This window comes from Lepisosteus oculatus, unplaced genomic scaffold (assembly GCF_040954835.1).
Source record: "Lepisosteus oculatus isolate fLepOcu1 unplaced genomic scaffold, fLepOcu1.hap2 HAP2_SCAFFOLD_63, whole genome shotgun sequence".
NCBI lineage: Eukaryota > Metazoa > Chordata > Actinopteri > Semionotiformes > Lepisosteidae > Lepisosteus > Lepisosteus oculatus.
This window is the reverse complement of record NW_027168182.1, coordinates 87,529-107,032: the sequence shown is the minus strand read 5'-3', so window position 1 is coordinate 107,032 and position 19,504 is coordinate 87,529. Positions and strand designations below refer to the sequence as shown.

At 49.7% G+C, this 19,504-nt stretch overlaps 6 non-coding genes across 6 annotated transcripts; 3 read left to right on the top strand and 3 right to left on the bottom strand.

Annotated features, from left to right (window-relative positions):
• Nucleotides 1-10,184: 10,184 nt before the first annotated feature.
• On the top strand, nucleotides 10,185-10,299 carry LOC138232454 (U5 spliceosomal RNA). Its single transcript, XR_011187183.1, has one exon. It is a non-coding gene; the product is annotated as a U5 spliceosomal RNA (small nuclear RNA).
• Nucleotides 10,300-10,692: 393 nt separating this feature from the next.
• LOC138232442 (U5 spliceosomal RNA) lies at nucleotides 10,693-10,809 on the top strand. The gene has a single exon (XR_011187171.1). It is a non-coding gene; the product is annotated as a U5 spliceosomal RNA (small nuclear RNA).
• Nucleotides 10,810-11,566: 757 nt separating this feature from the next.
• Nucleotides 11,567-11,708, bottom strand: LOC138232403 (U4 spliceosomal RNA). The gene has a single exon (XR_011187134.1). It is a non-coding gene; the product is annotated as a U4 spliceosomal RNA (small nuclear RNA).
• Nucleotides 11,709-11,938: 230 nt separating this feature from the next.
• Nucleotides 11,939-12,055, bottom strand: LOC138232438 (U5 spliceosomal RNA). The gene has a single exon (XR_011187167.1). It is a non-coding gene; the product is annotated as a U5 spliceosomal RNA (small nuclear RNA).
• Nucleotides 12,056-17,318: 5,263 nt separating this feature from the next.
• Nucleotides 17,319-17,488, top strand: LOC138232319 (U1 spliceosomal RNA). The gene has a single exon (XR_011187054.1). It is a non-coding gene; the product is annotated as a U1 spliceosomal RNA (small nuclear RNA).
• Nucleotides 17,489-18,674: 1,186 nt separating this feature from the next.
• On the bottom strand, nucleotides 18,675-18,747 carry trnar-acg (transfer RNA arginine (anticodon ACG)). Its single transcript has one exon. It is a non-coding gene; the product is annotated as a tRNA-Arg (tRNA).
• Nucleotides 18,748-19,504: the final 757 nt, after the last annotated feature.

Sequence of the window (19,504 nt, the reverse complement as noted above, 5' to 3'; positions counted from 1 at the left end):
CCCCTGTTTTCTAGCGTTTAGTGTAACGTGTGCTGATTGGAAATCCATCTGCTCGGGTGTCTAGATTCCATACTGTATTTTGGAAAAAGAAAAAAAAAAGTAATACTCTTAAAGTTTCTCTGACGTGTAGCGGTGAGAATTATTAATAGAAAGAATTAAGTGTTCTGAGCCTTCCCAAATGAGGCCCCATTTCTCTGTTCATCTCTGTGGTGCAGCCACAGAGAAACTATTCATGCAAGATGTTTTCTTTTGATAAGGACAGCTCCCAAAGGGGGATGCACTTAGCTAAGCCTGGCTATCATGATCAATGGTCATCCATTGGCGCCTATCTGTCTAGGGAGTGCCAGTTGGACATCTGGACTGCATTACTAAGTGTCAGGAGTAAGTGACTCATATCTCACCTTGATCAACCAATCAGGGACTGGTAGGGCCGAGTAACCCACATGGGACTCTGATGCCCATGGAACTTTCAGCCAATCAATGAGCTGAAGTTCCTCCAGGTAAAAACAGGCAACACAGAGAGCCTGGAGATTCAGATTCAGAAGGGAAGATTCAACAAGATTCAGATTCAGATTCAGATTCAACAATTCTAAAGGGAATTCAAAGGAGAATCCCAAGGGCAGGACATTCTCGCAGCGCGCCTCCTGACCATCCTGAGACTCAGCCCGGACAACCATGGAACGGCCAGTATGTCCGAGTGCCAGAACCTTCCTTTGTTCTAAGAGTCTAGAGTGGAGGTTGCCAGAGAGTAACCAGCAGCAGGCCTTGTGAACAGGTCGGAACTGTGGACAGCTGAATCACTATTCAGAACTAGCTCTTCATCAGGAACGAACCGGTCCTCTTCCTGACTTGCTGGGACCCACAGTCATCTTTTCTCCTGTGCACAAACTTTGCTAGTTAAAGCCAACAGTGAGCATCAGCAGCGCACCGTCGCAAGCCGCACAGCACAGCCTGGCACGGAGCCAGAGAGCGCGGATTGGACAGCAACAGCCTGCAACTGTTTCTTTGAGTCCGCAGGAGATCTGAATCCCCAAAGATTGGATGAGTATTCAACTTCAATGCATTACAGCTCGAGAATTCAATTGTTATCCCAACCAGTTGATATCAATTTAATTCCTAAGAGTTATGTACTTGTTTTGAGTATCTAATGTAGAAGTTGTAACCAAGTTCATTTATGAAACGGTCTTAATGAATGATATACTGAACGTATGTCCTCTTGATATGTGTAACACTTTGTAACTGATTGAATATATACCTTTTGTATTCTGATAACCCTCTCGATAAGATCTGTTAGGTTTATACAGTATGCATATTCTATGTATTAATAAATGTATCCTCGTGTATTAGTACCTGTGTGTGTGCGTTGTTTGAGTTATATCGCATGGTTGGATTCTAAAGCCATCAAAAGAATCAACTTTGTGATTTACTGCTACAATTAATAATTGTCTCAGTAAATGCCCAAACCCTACAGAACTGGTGCCTTCAGAGAGCCACTATGATTACATATTTGGCGTCCCTGAACCGGTTTTCCCTACAGACGTAATGACAATGGCTGCTAAAATGTCTGAAGTGGAGTCGCTTATAAGTACTATTTCTAGCGACGACAATCCTGGTTACTGGAGTGGTATCGAAAAGTTGAACTTTGATGATATTGAGAAGCTGCAAGTAGATTTAGTAGCTAAGGTAGCGAACCAGCTTAACACAGGAGGGTCTGTGAAAGCAGTTCTGGTCCTATCGAGTTTCACCTTAAATCTAGCTAAACAGCTGGAACTGTCTTTGTCCGAGCTGACAAAGTTTCAAAAGCTTCAGGGAACGCTAGAAAGATATAAGGCGGAGCGAGTTGAGTTGTTGGATATAATCAGAGAAAAGAGAGTGAAAAATGAGGAAAGTGAAGACTGACTCAGGGAAGTTTTAGGTAAATTAGATGACTTGTCTGCTAGAGAAACTGCGGCTGAGGTAGCTAGGAGAGACCTGGAAGCGAGCTTGAAAGAAAAAGAAAAAGAAATTGAGAGTTTAAATGAGCTCAGCCAGGAAAGGCAAAAGGAGTCAGATGCTGCCGTACTGGAAGCAAAATAGACTAGATCCCACTTGCATGCCAGCCCACCTAGCAGCCCGGAGCGCTCACCCAGCGCGCCGGGAGGAGGTTTCTCCCGGCCAGGGTCTGTGGTCGGATCGGCATGGGGGAGATCGCCGAGTCCTGCGCGAAACGCAAGGGCGAGTCAGTTCAGGCATAGACCCCCTGCTCCTGATCACGGCCGTCTCCCTGCCCGCGGAGAAACCGTAAAAATTAACCTCCACTCCCTGAGGCAGTTAGCCAAAGATGTAGAAAGGTTTGACCCGTCAGTGTCAGGGAATAATGTGGAGACCTACATCGATGAGCTGAGATATACTTTGCAGTTTATGCCCGAAGCGTCCGAACAGGAAAAGGCTATGTTAGTAAGGAAAACTACCAGCCGAGCGGTCCACGAGTGGATGTCTAGACAAGGACCGGAGGTCTGTAATAGCTTTGAGGAGCTGTGTCAGGCAATGATCGGAGAATTTTCGGCTTTTATTGATCCCATAGCTGCCGTGGCCGCTGTGCACCATATTAAGCACGAAAAAGCTGAAGCCCCTCGCGACTATTATCAGAGGCTTAGGCGCACTTATTTTGCAGGGCGGAATGAAGAGGGTTGCGAAGAGAACGTGAATTTCAAAGGTTTATTCATTGCTAATCTGCATCCCTCAGTCAGGAAAATGATTGTGATGCACACTGATGCAAAAGCGATGAAAATGTCTGACATTAGAAGGTTGGCTCAAAAAGCCTGGGGAGCTGAAGTCTCTGCTTCCTCAGAGCGAAAACCTGCTAAAACGGCCGTGTTCGCCACTAAAGCCAGCAGGGTTGACGACTCGCCTCAGCTCGAGGCAGCTGAGGTTCCTGAGCTCGCTAAGCCCCGGCGCAAAATAGGCAGGCAGGACCGCACTAAGCGTCAGAGCCGCCGTGAGCGCTACGGGGAAGGCAAGGGCTCAGGCAGAGCCTATCATAAGACTGGACGAAGGGAGTCAACTGCAGCCCGCCTGGCCAGGCTTGAACAAGCCCTGCCTGAGAGATCAGGACAGGGTAAACCTTCCGCACCGAATGCCGGAAGTGTGAATGAGCTTAGGGGGACCACGCCCCTTCTCACTGGAGGAGGCGGGGATCCGTCCCAAGCCCCTCCCTCAGTCTATCTGATTGGGTGGGAGGGTTCCTGCCTGGAAGAAGGCTGTGACTCTGAGTTGGGCGCTGACCCCGCCCCTGAAGTCAAAGAAAAGGCAGGCTTCCAACAATTCTTAGGGAATCTCAGCCAGAAAGGCAAAGCAAGGCGTATTTATATCAAGGTTTCTCTTGAAAACGTCTTAGATAGAGAAGCACTGATTGACACTGGGGCTGAAATTAGTTTGATGTCAGCCGATCTACTCAGCAAGCTCAAACGAGTAGCGAAAGGAAAAGGCATCAGACTTAAGGTAGAACCGTGTAAGATAGATATTTCCAGCTATACCCAGGATCATGCCAGGATCACACACCGAGTGTGGGTGGCACTTAGGTTCGGGCCAATGAACGTGGTGCATCCTGTTTACATCTCTAGGTTTAAAACAGAGCCACTACTCATTGGCCAAGACCTGCTTGACAGGCTGGAGCCTCTGGTGGACTGCCAGCGTGAAAAATTGTGGGTTCAGGTCAAAAACCCTAAGCCTGTTGCACAGCAAAAAGGGGGATTCAGTGGTTATGCTGTGATCACACAGTGCCCACTGAACACTATAGCTGAGTTGGAGGTTCCTCCTGGTTCCTCTGGACGAGAATAAATGTCTCTTCTTGCTTTCCAAAACTACAGGGAAGTCCTGCCCAGGCCAGCACTCCCACGGTCTCCCAACTACAGGAGCAGTGCTCCAAGCAGCTGCTTGACCCGCCAGGTAAAGCACACCCCCTTTTCATCCCTGAAGAAGAGTGGATCTCCCTGTCCGGTAATGAATGGGAGTCCTTTCTGTGCACCCTGGTACCTCAGGGGGTCCAGGACTACCACCCCATGGTGGTGGGAGGGGGTCCAGGTGGCAGAAGTGCAGGTTGATGATGTAATTCTTAGCCTCAGCTCTGAGAAGTCCATAATCAGTGAAGGTCTGTTCGAGGACCTGTCGCGAAGCTGTCAGGTGACCCTGGTGACGCAGTCACAGGTTCTGTGGTGGGCACCCCCATCTCATAGGTCCATTTGGAGCAAAGGAAGCTGTGTAGCTTCCATCTCCATCGGAAAAAGGAAGTTTGCTCACTACTTCCTATTGGAAGTACCTATTGGTTCGACTGGGCGCCCAGCTGGACACAGTAAACAGTGCGCTGTGGACACGGGTGGACCCAGATGCCCACTCTCTAAGCGGTGACCCCGAGAACATTCGGTCAGGTCAGACGATTCCTCAGGCCTGCCAGGTAGTAAACGAATCGGACCTGATCGTTCCTGCGTCAACAGCAGGGTTTCCAGTACGCCTTGTCCTAAAGAAGGGACAGAGAATGGACGCTGAGATGGTTTTCTTCCAACCATCAGCTCAGTTTATCAGACTGAACCTAGCAGTCTGTTGTACCCCCAGACTGGAACGGAATGGCCGAGCCACCTGCCTGTTGGTGCAGAACATAGCAAAACAAGATGTCAAAATCCCTGCTCGCACTGACATGGGACTGGTAATTGACAATGGTTTCTATGATTTCGAACTAGCCATCCCAGTACTGGGGCAGCTCCCTGGTCCCTTGGCCAGGGAGGGGGGAACCGAGCAGGTGTACTACACCTACCCCCGGCGGATGATTGCAATTATGCCAATAGAGGGATTCTGCAACCAGGAGGTGTGCAGGGTGGACCTTAGCGATAAGGATGAGATGGTTGTGTACACAGTACACGCAGGTGTTCCGATGGACCACTCAGCCGAGAGTACGACCCGGGATACCGCCATGCCGTCAAAAGCGGGGTTCCTAGAGCAGGTACAGGAACAGGTTGGCAAGGCAGATGCCCTGGAAACGGAAAGCCAGCGTCAGCAGCTGCGTCAGAATTTCCAGGATTTCCGGGAAGTGTTTGCACGGGACGCCTATGACTGCGGGGTGACGGATTTGAACACAGTGCGCATTCCAACGGCCCCTGGCGCCCGCCCAACCTATGTCAGGCAGTATCGCATTCCCCTCACGGCATACGAGTCCATAAAGCAGACGTTGGATGCTCTACTAGAGCGTCAGATCATAAGGGAGTGTAACTCCACTTATAACTCCCCACTGTGGCCGGTGCTGAAACCCAATGGTAAATGGCGTCTGACCATTGACTACCGGCAGCTGAATAAACAGGTTCCTTTGTCACGATGGCCAATGATCTACCTAGATCAGGAGTTATTCAAGGTGACAACAGCGAAATATTTCACCACAGTGGATGTGGCCAATGGGTTCTGGACCCTTAAGGTAGAACCAACAGACCAGTACAAACTGGCCTTTTCCTTTGGAAACAGGCAGTTCACCTGGAATCGATGCCCCTTTGGGTATTCCAACTCCCCAGCGGAGTTCAACATATTTCTGCACAAAGCCATGAGTGATGCAGCCGCCAGGGGCAACCTGGTCTATGTGGACGATATTCTGATGAGGAGTCAGACCTGGGAAGAACACATGGCCGAGATCAGGCATGTGTTGACCCAGCTCTCCTGTGCAGGGGCCAAACTGTCCCTGGCTAAGGGACAGTGGTGTAGGACCCAAGTGGAGTACGTGGGACTGTTGGTTGGAGCCCAAGGCATACAGCCACAGTCCAGCAGAGTCCAAGCTATCCAGAATATGAAGTCGCCCACTAACCTGTCTGAACTGCGCAGCTTTCTGGGAGTATGTAATTATTCCCAGCAGTTCATTGAGGATTACGCTGAAATAGCAAGGCCCCTCCACAAGCTGTTGCAGAAAGACGTGCCCTTTGAGTGGGGGCCTTCCCCAGAACAGGCTGTGATGGAGCTGAAGCGCAGACTCGGTAGTGCGCCGAGCTTGGCCTACCCTGACAAAAATAAGGTCTTCTACCTTGAAGCAGGGTTCTCAGAGCACTGCCTTGGGGCTGCTCTGAGTCAGGAATATAACCAAGAGCGAAGGGTGGTGGCATATGCCAGTCGAGCCCTGAGCCCAGTGGAGCAAAAGTTCTTGGACTGCGAGAAGGCCCTGTTGTCTACGGTCTGGTCGGTAGAACACTTCCATAGTTATGTTGGGGGACAAAAGATCATCATCGAAACCTGCCACCAACCTGTGACATTCCTGCATAGCCAGTGACTGAAAGCGGGCAGGGTGTCAAATAGCAGGATTGTGGCATGAATGATGGCCCTACAAGGCTATGAGATAGAGGTACGTTATGCACAGAGCAAGAAAATGTACCTGGGACAGGGCCTGGCTTTGGGCCAAGTGTGTCACGGCTGTGACACTGACATGGAAGCTCCAGAAACAATTCCCGCTGCTGAGCTACCGAACAATCATCGGTACTACGATGAGAACGTGGGCCAGGGCTTACCCATGGCCTATGTTGACGGTTGCTCTTTTCGCCACGAACAGCAGGTGCTAGCAGGGGTAGGAGTAGTCTGGCAAGACAATACTCCCTGTGGGCCGACCCGCTATAAGCTAGGACCAAAGACTAGTCAGTATGCGGAAGTAGCTGGGGTGCTGATCACCCTCCAGCAGGCCCTGACACATGGCCTTAAACAGTTTGTCATCTGTAGTGACTCGAACTACGCCCGACATAGCTTCGTGTCTCACGTTCCGTATTGGAAGGGTAACGGCATGAAAAATGCCCGGGGCAAGGAATTAAGAACAAAGAGTTGTTCCTGGCCAGTGACAAGCTCACGACCGAGGCTGGAATGATGGTTTACTGGAGGAAGGTGAAGGGACACTCCCAGGTGAAGGGACCCGACAAAGACGGGAATGATGAGGCCGACCGGTTGGCCAAATCTGGCGCCTTAGAGGGTGAACCCTGGCAGTTCCAGCAGGAATGGCTACCCCCAGAATTCGTGGCTGAGGTAAAGGCGGTCACCCGAAGCAGGGCTAGACAGGATGTCGGAGCTGACCCTCAATCTGTAGTGCTTGGGTCACAGGGTTTTAACACCGATCTTGCGGAAATGCAGAAACAGGACCCAGCAATTGGGCAAATGTATCAGCATATCGCTGACCCAGTGCGTCAACCTCTTTCGGAGCAGGTGCTGAGCCAGTCTCTGGAGCTGAAGGAGCTGGCAGAGGTGAAAGACAACCTAAAAATTATAAAGGGGTTGTTGGTTTGTGTACCAGTTGCACAAGGTGTCCCAAAGTGGGTAGTTCCCCACTGTCATGGGGGGGTCATGATCCAACACGCTCATGACGAACCCTGTGGGGGTCACCGGGGAATCAAGGCTACATACGACACTATCCAGCAGGTGGCATTCTGGCCTCACATGGGCCAAGACATCGCCGCGTATGTAAAGGGGTGTCTGACGTGTAGCCAGTTCCAACCATCACGGCCCTTGCACCGTGCACCACTCCAGAAAAAGGGCATGACATTCACCTGGTCCAATCTTCAAATGGATTGGGTGGGGCCGCTGGTGAGGTCATCCAGAGGGAACAAATATTTCCTCACTGTTACGTGTGCATTCACAAAATGGATTGAGTGCCTCCCAGCACCCAACGACACGGCAGAGACAACTGCAGTGCTGTTGGTGAACCATGTGTTCAGTCGATGGGGATTCCCCCTGACCGTGGTCTCGGATCGGGGAACCCATTTCACAGCTACAGTAATGGCAACCCTGTGGAATATGCTTGGGGTCAAGACCCAGTTGCATATCTCCTACCACCCTCAATCCTCGGGCCAGGCAGAAAGGGCAAACCGAACGGTGGTTAGTATGCTCAGAAAGTTTGTCTCCAACAGCAGTAGGGACTGAGACATTAAGCTGCCCCTGGTTCTGATGGCCATCCGAGGTACGCCCCATTGCTCTACGGGGGTCCCACCTTTTGAGATGATGACAGGTCGGAAGATGACTCTTCCCCTACACTGTCTTTATGGGGTGGAGGACCTGAGCACGACGGGGGCTGCTACGGCCCATCAGTATGTGTCAGACCTGCGAGCACATCTGCAGGCAACCTTTGCTTTTGCCCAGAACAATCTGGGAAGGAGTGCAGAGGGTAGGAAAGCATACTATGACCGAAAGGCAGTTAACCAGGAACTCCAAGTAGGAGACAAGGTCCTGTACTTCCAATTTGCCAAACCCACAGGGGTGGCCCGGAAGTTCTTACCCAGTTGGACAGGACCCCACGAGATTGTCGATAAGGTATCACCGGTAGCTTATCGAATTCAGATTGAGAAGGGAAGGCAATCTCTGGTCTACAAGTGGGTGCATCGCAACCACCTCAGGTTGTATCGCCCACCTCAAATGGCGCCGGAGAACACAGAATAGGGTTAAACGTCCAAACCCGATCAAAGAGGGGGGTGCCCCTTTGTAGCTGCAGGCAGTTAGGTACTGTACTGTAGGTCCTGCTAGGAAAATATATTCAAAATTATAGTGGAACTGTACCATGTGCCTCATCTATGTTCCAGAATGGGAATCCTAAAACTGCCACGGCTGGTCCTGACAGTACTGTGGATCGCCTCGACACAGCCCCTTGAAGTTGTGGAACCTGGTCCTCCTACCGGCATAGTCCTGCAGGAAACCATAGTCCTCTCCATGGAAATCTTTATGGTACAATCTTTTTTTTTCTTATAAAATATACTTTATTCCGAAAAAAAACACATCTCAAAGGGAAACATCTCACACGATAACACTCCACAAAATTAAAACATCGGCGGAACGGCGGTGATTGTCCGTTATCAATCCTTGCAAGGGTGGGCGGATTTGCGCTATTATGAGAGTCCCTCCAAACCCTACCGCTTGCTGTAAACCATTAATCCCTGTACAGGGTCCATAGGCCTTTCCAGTGCTCCTTTGCCGTGGGGAAACCCCATTTAGCAACGTCGCGCTTCATCCTCCTCCTGAGGTCCGCCAGGATCCTCTCTTCCAGCTCCCTCGCTCCCCACTTGTTGTTGTGCCGGATGAGATTGTTTCTCGCGTCCCACAGGCCTTTCTTTGTGAGGGACAGCAGCAGCCACATCAGGAACTGCGTCCCCCTGTCCAGTCCGGTAGGTGCCAGCCCCAGCAGAATGTACTGGTAGCTGAGCACCGCATTCGTTTCCAGGAGTTGTATTATGTTGTCCATTCTGCCCCACACCGCCTTGGAGAAGGGGCAGCTCCTTCACTTTATTAAGATACTGAAGAAAGATGTGTAGACGGGGGTTTGAATTTAATCCTTTCTGTAGGGGGTTTAGACTTTCAAGTCACAAACTGGGGTTTATGGCAGGAAAGGGGGGTTAACTGATAAGGATTGCAGATGCAAGCTAGGAACCCCCCTGGGTGTAATGTTAAACTGACCATTTGTCCAGAACATCGTAAACTGGCCAAATACCATGAACCCCCCTCTTTACCATCAGACCGAGTGACGTCAGAAACGGAGAAGAAAACACTATATAACCCAAAAGTTTGTAACAGTACGGGGAACAATACTTCGGTTTTGTTGTTTCTTGCGGGAAACAAGACTTCGGCTTTATTGTTCCTTGCATGCAATAAACTCATCTGTTTTACTTCATCTCGGGATCAAGAACCTTATTTCTTCTGTTACAACAAATTTGGCGTAGTCGGCGGATGCTCCAGAAGGCGCAGAACTTCCCATCGGCAGGAGAGATGGTCAGCGCGCACATAACTAAGAGGTAAGGACTCCTCTTTTATTTAAAAGTCCCGACTCTCTCTGACCGATTGGGAAATCTCTGCTCCCTGCGAGAATCGCCCGAGATGACGGAGTAAACGTGAGTTTCTGAATTCCTCTGGCCCGGGGAAGACACCGGTGTATGTAATGGGTTGTTTGCTGTAAGCCCAGAATTTGGTCTGGCAGGGGTTCCGCGGTATTGTGTACAGGCGTTCGAAGCTGGTTTATGCCTTAATTGCGCGTGGAGTTTTTGAACGGGTTTTGGACCCTTACCGTGAAGTTCAGGACTGGTGTGGGCCTTAATTGCGCCCGGAGTTCTGAAGGTCAGAACTGGTTTGGGCCTTAATTGCGCCCGGAGTTCTGAGGCTCAGGATCGGTGTGGGCCTTAATTGCCTGATTAAGGCCTTAAATGGCCTTAATCAGCCATGCACTCTGGTTTCTTTTCATTTCGTACAACTCTTTCGCCTTTTACTAAAGATTTCCATGGAGAGGAGCATGAATGAGTTCCATGCAATTTTTGTGCTTTCCTGCTTTCGGGTGGCGGGCAGCTGGGCTGGTCAAAGAGAGAAAACAAGCACGTTCGCAATCGCTCTTGTAATGATGATTGTGGCCGTCTGCTCCGCGAGTCCTCGGTCTCCAGCCGTCTGATTGGCGCTCTTTTCTTTGGGGGGCGGGAAGTGTCCGGCCGCAGGGGATCTTGGGACCTCGCTTTGCATAGCGACTTCCCAGAGTGCGTCGTTTCCGGCACAGTGTGCCCGGGTGTTTTCCGAGATATCGCACAGATTGGGCACGCTCGCAAGCCGTGAGCCGCAGGCGATGAGCCCGGAGCTGAACGGGCCCCACTGGCTCGTTTGTAAGGCCAGGTGCATTGCAAACCACGACTGGCAGCGCAGAGGCTTTGAAGGCGGCCTGGGCTCCTGCAGCTGTGCAGCCACGCACTCTGGTTTCTCTTCATCTCGTACGAATCTTTCGCCTTTTACTAAAGATTTCCGTGGAGAGGAGCATGAATGAGTTCCATGTAATTTTTGCGCTTCCCTGCCTTCGGGTGGGGTACGGCTGGGCTGGTCAAAGAGAGAAAACAAAAACGTTCACAATTGCTCTTGTTATGGCGATTGTGGCAGTCTGCTCCGCGAGTCCTCGGTCTCCGGCCGTCTGATTGGCGCTCTTTTCTTTGGGGGGTGGGAAGTGTCCGGCCGCAGGGGATCTTGGGACCTCGCTTTGCATAGCGGCTTCCCAGAGTGCGTTGTTTCCGGCACAGTGTGGCCGGGTGTTTTCCGAGTTATCGCACGGATTGGGCACGCTCGCAAGCCGTGAGCCGCAGGCGATGAGCCCCGAGCTGAACGGGCCCCACTGGCTCGTTTGTAAGATCTGCGGCAGATCGTGTAAAGACGTTCAACTTTGTAACTACTGCACGCACAGGAAGCAGAATAAATTCCTCTTTCAAACTGTCAAAGGTTTGCTTTGCGAACGCTGCAGGACATCGCACAATCTGTTTTGAACGGGGACAAACGATTTCTTATGAGGCGCAGTAAGTACAGACGTTTAAAAAGCTCCACTCATGCCGACGATGCAGCATGAAGAAGCGCAACCTAACGTTTGACAGACAAAAGCCGGGCGCCGCTACGAGCAATATGAAATCAAACTGACAGCACACGGCGTTTCGCGCTGACTCAAAAGTGATCTCGACAGACGCTGTTCTCTGCATGACGCTGAAAGAGCTAAAGAGTGTTTCTGTTGAGACGTAACAAACTTGTTTCTTTCTACCATGATGTTACCATGACAAAATCTGTCTTTAAACACCTTGCTCAGTCTCTGACGAGACTGTCAAGAATTGCTTTCGCCGATTGTATTGCAAACCGGCGGAAGCGGGGTATTGGGAAAAGTTTTCAACTAGCAATAATCGCGCATCGGCTAAACCTCACAGGCTACGATACTGCCACTGCGCAAAGCTGACGGTTGCCAGGCAACCGCGTGGATCCTATGGAAATCGTTATCAATCGTCTCATGGCATGTCGTTGCTGTAACGCTTCATATTTGCGGCCGGACACTTCCCGCCCCCCAAAGAAAAGAGCGCCAATCAGACAGGCGGAGACCGAGGACTCGCAGAGCAGACGGCCACAGTCGCCGTAATAAGAGCGATTGTGAGCGGTTTTGTTTTCTCTCTTTGACCAGCCCAGCTGCGCCCCACCCGAAGGCAGGAAAGCACAAAAATTGTATGGAACTCATTCATGCTCCTCTCCATGGAAATCTTTAGTAAAAGGCAAAAGATTTGTACGAGATGAAGAGAAACCAGAGTGCGTGGCTGGACAGCTGCAGGAGCCCAGGCTGCCTTCAAGGCCTCTGCCCTGCCGGTCGTGGTTGGCAATGCACCTGGCCTTACAAACGAGCCAGTGGGGCCCGTTCAGCTCCGGGCTCATCGCCTGCGGCTCTCGGCTTACCTGGCAGGGGAGATACCTTGATCAGCCTGTAGTTGGAGTAGTTGGATTGTTTTCTTGTTTTGTGGAAGCAGTGTTTGTTTTGCAGTTTGAGATGGCAACCTTTGGATCCCGCAAGAATGCTGTACGTTTTGAGCTTTTGGGTGACCTCTTCATGGATCGTATGCAGTTCAGCAGAAAAGTGTTACAGAAGGAACTTGGCTTTGAACCTCGGCACTTGGATTTCATCTTTGCTCTCCCAGGTCAGAAAGCATTTGAGGTTGTATTTGCTACCTATCCTCTGTTTGAACAATGCGTGGATGTGTTTGAGGCAAAAAGAGGGAAAGTTCCTGCACTTGAGAAGATCAACTTGCAGCCTCTGACACAGAGAGAGAGGAAAACGGTGCATGTTGTTATGTTCTCGGAACTGGCAAAGACGGAGGACATTCACACCTGGCTTAACCAGTACTGCACCGTCCACCATGGAACTGAGGTTAGAGATGTTGACGGTATAAAAACAGGAGCAAGGAAATTCGAGGTTCGCTTACTACCGGACAATGTAAATGGAGGCTTAAGGCACCTGCCCTCTACAATCCGGCTGGGCGCCTGCAATGGCTTTGTTTTTTATGTGGGACAACCAAAGGTGTGTCGGCGCTGTGGTGCTGTGGGACACCTGGCATCTTCCTGCACTGTGAAATGCTGCAAGACCTGTGGCAAACAGGGACATTTAGCCTCTGACTGTTCAATGCTGCCAAAGTGCAATTTATGTGGCTCGGAAGGACACGTTTTTAAGAACTGCCCTCACGCCTACGCCAATAAACTCAAAATGAGAAAGGATGAGGCAGTGCTTGTTTCAGCCAAACCGGCCCGAAAAGCCAAAGCAAACAACAAGTCAAACAAAGAACCCTTGTTGGACAAAGAGTCTCAGCCTCCAGCCAGGATCAGTCCTGCTGTGGCTCCGGGGCCGGTGGAAGAGAAATCCACTACGCTCCCACAACCGCAGACTGCACCAGACAAGCACGAGGGTTTGAAAACCCCCGAGAACAGCGAGGACCCCTCCCCCACTCCTGCTCCTCAGAACGAGGGCCAGTGTGGGGCCCCCCGGTGGAGCGGGTCCAGCGACGATACCCAGGATTCAGCGGAGCTGCTTTTCTCAGACTCTGCAAGTGCTACAGATGCCCTCCTCTCCTCCATCCAGTCCATCACGGAGGATCTGCAACAGCTGGTGGGTGAGGGGGAAGAGGAGACTGGTGCATCGGCTGCACCCCTTTCCCCTCAGTGCTCCCAGGAGCTGGACTTGAGGAAAAGGAAAAATGACTCTGTTTTCTCCCCGAGCGAGGAGGAAGGAGAGCATGGTGATGGGGACAGCTGGAACCCCTCCACCCCTCTTTCTACCCCCTTCCTTGAAATGGACTCAGTGAACGCTTTTACTGCTGCCACCCTGATGAAGGCTCATTCAGAGGATGGCTGGCAGGAAATTGGTAAGAAGAAAAAGAAAAAGAAGAAGGTAACAGGTGAGACCGAAGAGAAATGTGTTTTGTAAAGACTGGTTCCACTTTCTTATGTAATATGGCTCTAAACATAATTTCTCTTAACACCAGAGGTATCAATGACGGAGTTAAATGTCAGTGTGTCTTTGATTACCTCCAGCAGAGAGAGGGAGATGTGTTGATGTTGCAGGAGTGTGCTTTAGCCTATCAAGAGAGGTATAAAAGCTTTGAAGATAGGTGGGATAAAGGGCCTTCTGTTTGGTCAGGGGACAATAACAACAGAGCCTCTGGCGTGGCCATTCTTTTCAAAGGATGGGCTTTCAAATTGAAAAGTATTCAGAGGGTCATAGATGGCAGGTTGCTGTGTGTGGATGTGGAATGGGGGACCGTTAACCTGCGGCTAATCAATGTGTATTGTCCTACTGACGTGGGAGGAAGGGTGGAGCTACTCAAGGCACTCTCCCCCCTATTGTTATGTAGCACAGACGTGATAGTGGGAGGGGATTTTAATTGTATCTTAGAGCACACAGACAGGCAGTCTAGCTCTCCGATAAAATTGGATTCCAGCTCACTGGCCCTGCAAAACTTAGTTCAAGACTTTAAACTCTCAGACACATATAGATGTATATATCCCACAACAGCAGGATATACATGGTCAGGGAGGAATAGCAGCTCCAGAATTGACTATTGCTTTGTCTCAGAGAGAGTGAAAGTTGTTGGGGTCACTCTTCAGCCTGTCTTCTTCTCAGATCATCAGGCTTTAGGGTGTAGAGTGGAACTCCAGGGCGGGACTGTCTTTGGCCCAGGCCTCTGGAAACTCAACACAAAGCTGCTAGAGAACGAGGGGGTAGTATCCCGCTACAAGGAGAAACTATCACAGTGGCTGTCCTTGCAGTGTCTGTACGGGTCAGTAGGAGAGTGGTGGGAGGAGGTGAAGATGAGGACAAAGGCCTTTTTCATGGCTGAGGGAAGGAAGGCTGCTGCCAGACGGAGAGGAGTGCTAGCCAGGAAACAGAGGCAGCTGCAGCGTCTCTACACGATGCTGCACAGTGGCTTCGATGTGCTCGAGGATATCACCCTTTTAAAAAAGGACATCCGGAGCATAGCCGAAGAAAGTAGTCGAGGAGTGCTGTTAAGAGGCAGAGTGCAGTTCTTGGAAGAAAATGAGAAGTGTACTCGCTTCTTTTTCAGGAAAGTGGTAGGCTCCAAGTCTGTCATGGAAAGTGTAGTTGATGAGGAGGGACGAGAGAGAACAGAGCCGAGTGCTATCCTCTCCTGCACCGAGGCCTTCTACTCAAGACTGTACAGCTCTACAGAGGTAAAGGATGAAGAAATTCATTTTTTTACCTCAAAGCTAGAAAACGTTTTGAGTGAAGAAGATAGGGAAGTACTTGAGAGGGATTTGACAGTAGAAGAGCTGAGACAGGCTATGGAGAGCTTACAGAAGGGGAAAACTCCAGGTGCTGACGGGCTCCCTAAAGAATTTTATTGCACCTTTTGGGATCTGCTTCAGGATCCGCTACTGCTCCTATTCGAGGAAAGCTATAAGACAGAATTGCTGCCTGACTCCTTAAGAGAAGGCACTATCTCTCTCTTGTTTAAGAAAGGAGCAAAAAATGACATAAAGAACTGGAGACCCTCAGCCTGTTAGGCGTGGACACTAAGATCCTGTCCAAAGCCCTTTTCCTGCACCTACAAAATGTAGTGGCCTCACTGGTAGGGAAAGAACAGACTTGTGGGATAGCAGGACGCCTGACGAGCGACAACCTGGCCTTGTTGAGGGATGTCTGTCTGTACTCTGAGGATCGCTCCCTCCCTCTTTGCATTTTAGGTGTAGACCTAGAAAAGGCCTTTGACCGCCTAAACCGGCAGTACTTAACATCGGGACTTGAGCACATGAAGTTTGGCCCCATCATGAGAAAGTGGATTAACCTGCTGTACACAGGTAGCAACAGCAGAGTCATGGTTAATGGCAATAGATCACGCCCCTTTGAAGTCTGTTCAGGGGTGAGGCAGGGCTGCCCATTATCCCCCTTGTTATGCGTTTTGGCTATGGAGCCCTTAGCCTGTGCCTTGCGCCAGGATCAGGCCATTAATGGGATACCAGTGCCTGGAAGTGGGGGAGGAGAGGTAAAGACATCTCTATACATGGATGACGTCACCCTGCTCCTCTCTGACAATGCCTCAATTAGCAGAGCTCTGCAGTGCTGTGATCGTTTCTCTTTGGCTTCCTCCGCAAAAATTAACAAATCTAAGAGTGAGATTTTTTATCAGAACTGGAGGGAGCCAAAAGAAGGACATGATCTCAGGCTGCAAGAGAAGAGAATTAAGGTCCTGGGGGTGTATTTTGGAGAAGAGATGGGAACAGTAAATTGGCAGAACAAATTGCCAATCTTAAACAAAAAACTGATGCAATGGAAGGACCGAGACCTCACCATGACAGGGAAGGTGCTGGTCATCAAAGCCGAGCTCTTGCCTGTGTTGAATTTTCTGGCTTCTACCTTCCCAATCCCACACCGTGTTGCGGCGGTGCTGAGGAGATTGATGTTTCAATTTCTATGGGGTGGGAAGCAGGAAAGACTCAGAAGGGAAATAATGTACAGGCCGCTACCCTCAGGGGGGAAGTCTGTCCCAGATATTGCTACGAAGCTGCTGTGCATTTTCCTGGCCTCTGTGCTGAGAGGCTTTGCAACAGCACCTGCAGCGCGTACCTGGACTTATTTTTCCAGGCTCTGGGTAGGTAGGGAGGTGTTCAGAGTGTGGGGTGTCAGACCCAAGCTGGACGTCCCACTCTCTGACACATGCCCTGCAATTTATGGGACAGTTAAAAGTTTTCTAAGATCTCACCCAATTGGCCATATTCCCCTCCGAGATGTCAGGGTCCAAAAACTGGAAGATTTCGTTGCACCCCAGAACAATAGGCAGACCCATGTGGGCATTTTAACATCAGCCCAAACAAGGAAGGTGTGGAAACACACATCCTCTAAGTTTCTGTGCAACATTCACAGAGATTTAGCCTGGAGTGTCATCCACCAGTGCTTACCGGGACGAACTTTCTTGTACCGTAGGGGCCTCACCCCCAGCCCTCGCTGCGTTAGGGTGGGCTGCGGCGAGGAGGAGACTATATCCCATCTCCTGTGGTCCTGCTTTTTTGCTAAGGCCTTCTGGGCACAGTTTGAAGATTGGTTGCAGGCTCTCTCGCCCCAATTTACCCTGACCGCTGCTTTCGTCATATACGGCATCTCTCCTGTCAAACTTCCTCCTGACGTGTTTGACAGGATCTGGGCCGTGGTGAACAGTGGGAAAGATGCCCTGTGGAGAGTGAGGAACATGGGGCTGTTCAAAGGCATCGAGATCCCAGTCAAGGCAGCAGGTAGCCTGGCCCTGTTCATCACCCGAGAGAACTATTACCTCAGAGATCTGTGGAGAGAAGGGAGGGAGGAAGCAGAAAATCTGTGGGAAATAGAGAGCATAGGTCAATATCTCAAGAAACTGTGAAAAACATAATCAAGTTTAAGTAAAGAATGTGATTTGCACCAGAAAAAAAGAAAATTGTTGCTATGTAACTGTTACCGTGTCAAAATGTAATGAGATGTGATCATATATACTGTTTTAAGTATGTATATTAATGTAAAGCTTTCTGATTTGTGATGTCCTGTATTTATTTGTGAAAAGAAAATAAAGTTCTTAAAAATCGAAATCGGTTCACCCAGGGCGAGGCTCGGCCATTGCACTCCGGCTGTGCTGACCCCTGCGAATTCCCCAAATGTGGGAATCTCGACTGCATAATTTCTGGTAGTGGGGGACTGCGTTCGCGCTCTCCCCTGATGTGCTTGGTCCAAAATCAGATACGGGAGGGTTAGGACACCACGAGCTGCGTGGCTGCGGAAGGATCCCGGTTCGAAAGGAGTCGACGCCGCTCCTGGTTCTCGGGGGCTTTTAGTTAGGGGTCCGGAGAAGCATCTCAAGCTAGTTCCACTACTCCTTCCGGACGTTCATTCCCTTTTCAAAGTCAGTCGTTTTGCTGTAGTCTGCAGTCTTTAGGCTGATTATCGAGGTTAGCCTTTATTTGGTCATGGGGGGCCTCGGTACTGTATGCTGAGTCTAAAGACAGTTTCACCCGTTTTCTGATTGCTCGGTTCTGTAGGTTCTGTACCAGACATGTCAAACAGTGAATTGCTGTACCTCTATTGTATCCGTGCTCAATGAATGAAATCAGTAACAAATGAATATATGTCTAGTTATACGAAAAACAAGTGGTTTATCGACTCGTCTTCATTTGCAGATTTAGAGGCAGCTTCGATATTCGTTTTACAAACGGGTTTTTTTTTTTTAGTACTGGTCACACACATGCCACAGCAACAAAACATCTCTAGAGATGAGGTTATAGATCACCTTTCCATCCTGCAGGTTTTCCTCCCAAAGCTTACGGCACCAACGTATGCTATTGCAGACACCAACGTTGCCTAGATAGAAAACCGAAATAGCCGTGGGTTTGCTTGTTAGTCTGAAGGATCTCTCTTCGAATCTCTATCATTTGTCAATGGAAGTAAAAGGCGCTGCAATCTCATACGTTCAGAATCAAACCCGCAGCTGTTGTTCGACTTTATTTCTTGACTAATTACAACTGAGTGTCGCATGAGCAGTTACATAAACTTGTCTGGTATATTTGAACACAAATGCCGTTCTTCAATTAAAACTAACAGTACATTGTCAGGGACATTCAGTTCTATACAAACAAGAGACAGACAAGAGAATATTTCTACCGTTCATGTGGACTACGTGTTGACTTACTGATCGGAATAATTGAAAAGTTCGGGCTCATAGCCGATGCAGTGCGTGCTAATTAGAACAGCAACGCTGAGCTCTCAGCACCGTACTGAGCCCAGGTGTTTTTCTAAAGCTGTCAGGTGCAGTTCATTTACATGAAGGAAATCTCTTACTGGGTACGATTACAATGCAGTAAGTAGCACAGACTACTTAGGGAGTAGCCCGATGCGTATAAAAATGACCCGAGCCAGACAGGAGTCGAACCTGCAATCTCCTGATCCGTAGTCAGACGCGTTATCCATTACACCACTGGCCCTGGTGTGACATTGCAGGACTGTAACCCAGTGAGATCAGCACTGCAACTAGTAAAATATTACCCCCAGTCCATTCTTTTCCAAAAGTGAGAAACACCTGTTTTCTACATTTTGTCTGTTTTAAAACCATATCTCTTTAAACCAAACCAAGAGTTTGTCTTTTGCACTGATATTCTGATTCATTTCGATTTCAAAGAAAAAAAAAACATTATCTTCCAAAGCATCATAAAATTGTCCATTCTTCCAGACTCTACTTCTCTCTTGTAGTAGTACAGCAGACCTTTCCAGGTGAGCAGATCACAGAGTCCGAAATGAGCTTCCTCCATCAAGCAAAGTACCTGAACATGACTCTGTCTTCATAAAAGCGCCCCTGTAACAAAGAAATTAAATCCGAAATCAAGAGGGCAGTTGCCTACTGAAGTTCAAGAAGTCATCAATTTTAACCTAGCAACACATTAAAGGCTGCATCTATACAAGTACGATTCTAGAAATGCTCACCAGATTACGTTTTAAGAAGGAACTGCGCCTCAGGTTCCGCCGAGATCTTAACTCGGATGGCAGGATTCAGAGTCTGGAGTGTGGACTGATGGCGCACGGAGGGTCCACATACTGTGGATCCCTCAGTGATCTTCCGCGTGTTCAAACAGCCAGCGTGTGACTCCCCTGTCCCCGTGACCTCATTGCTCTGCTCTTGCCTCTGTGCAGCCGAGCCCGACTCATGGTAAAGTGGAAAAAAAATGCCCTCAACGTGAGATTTAC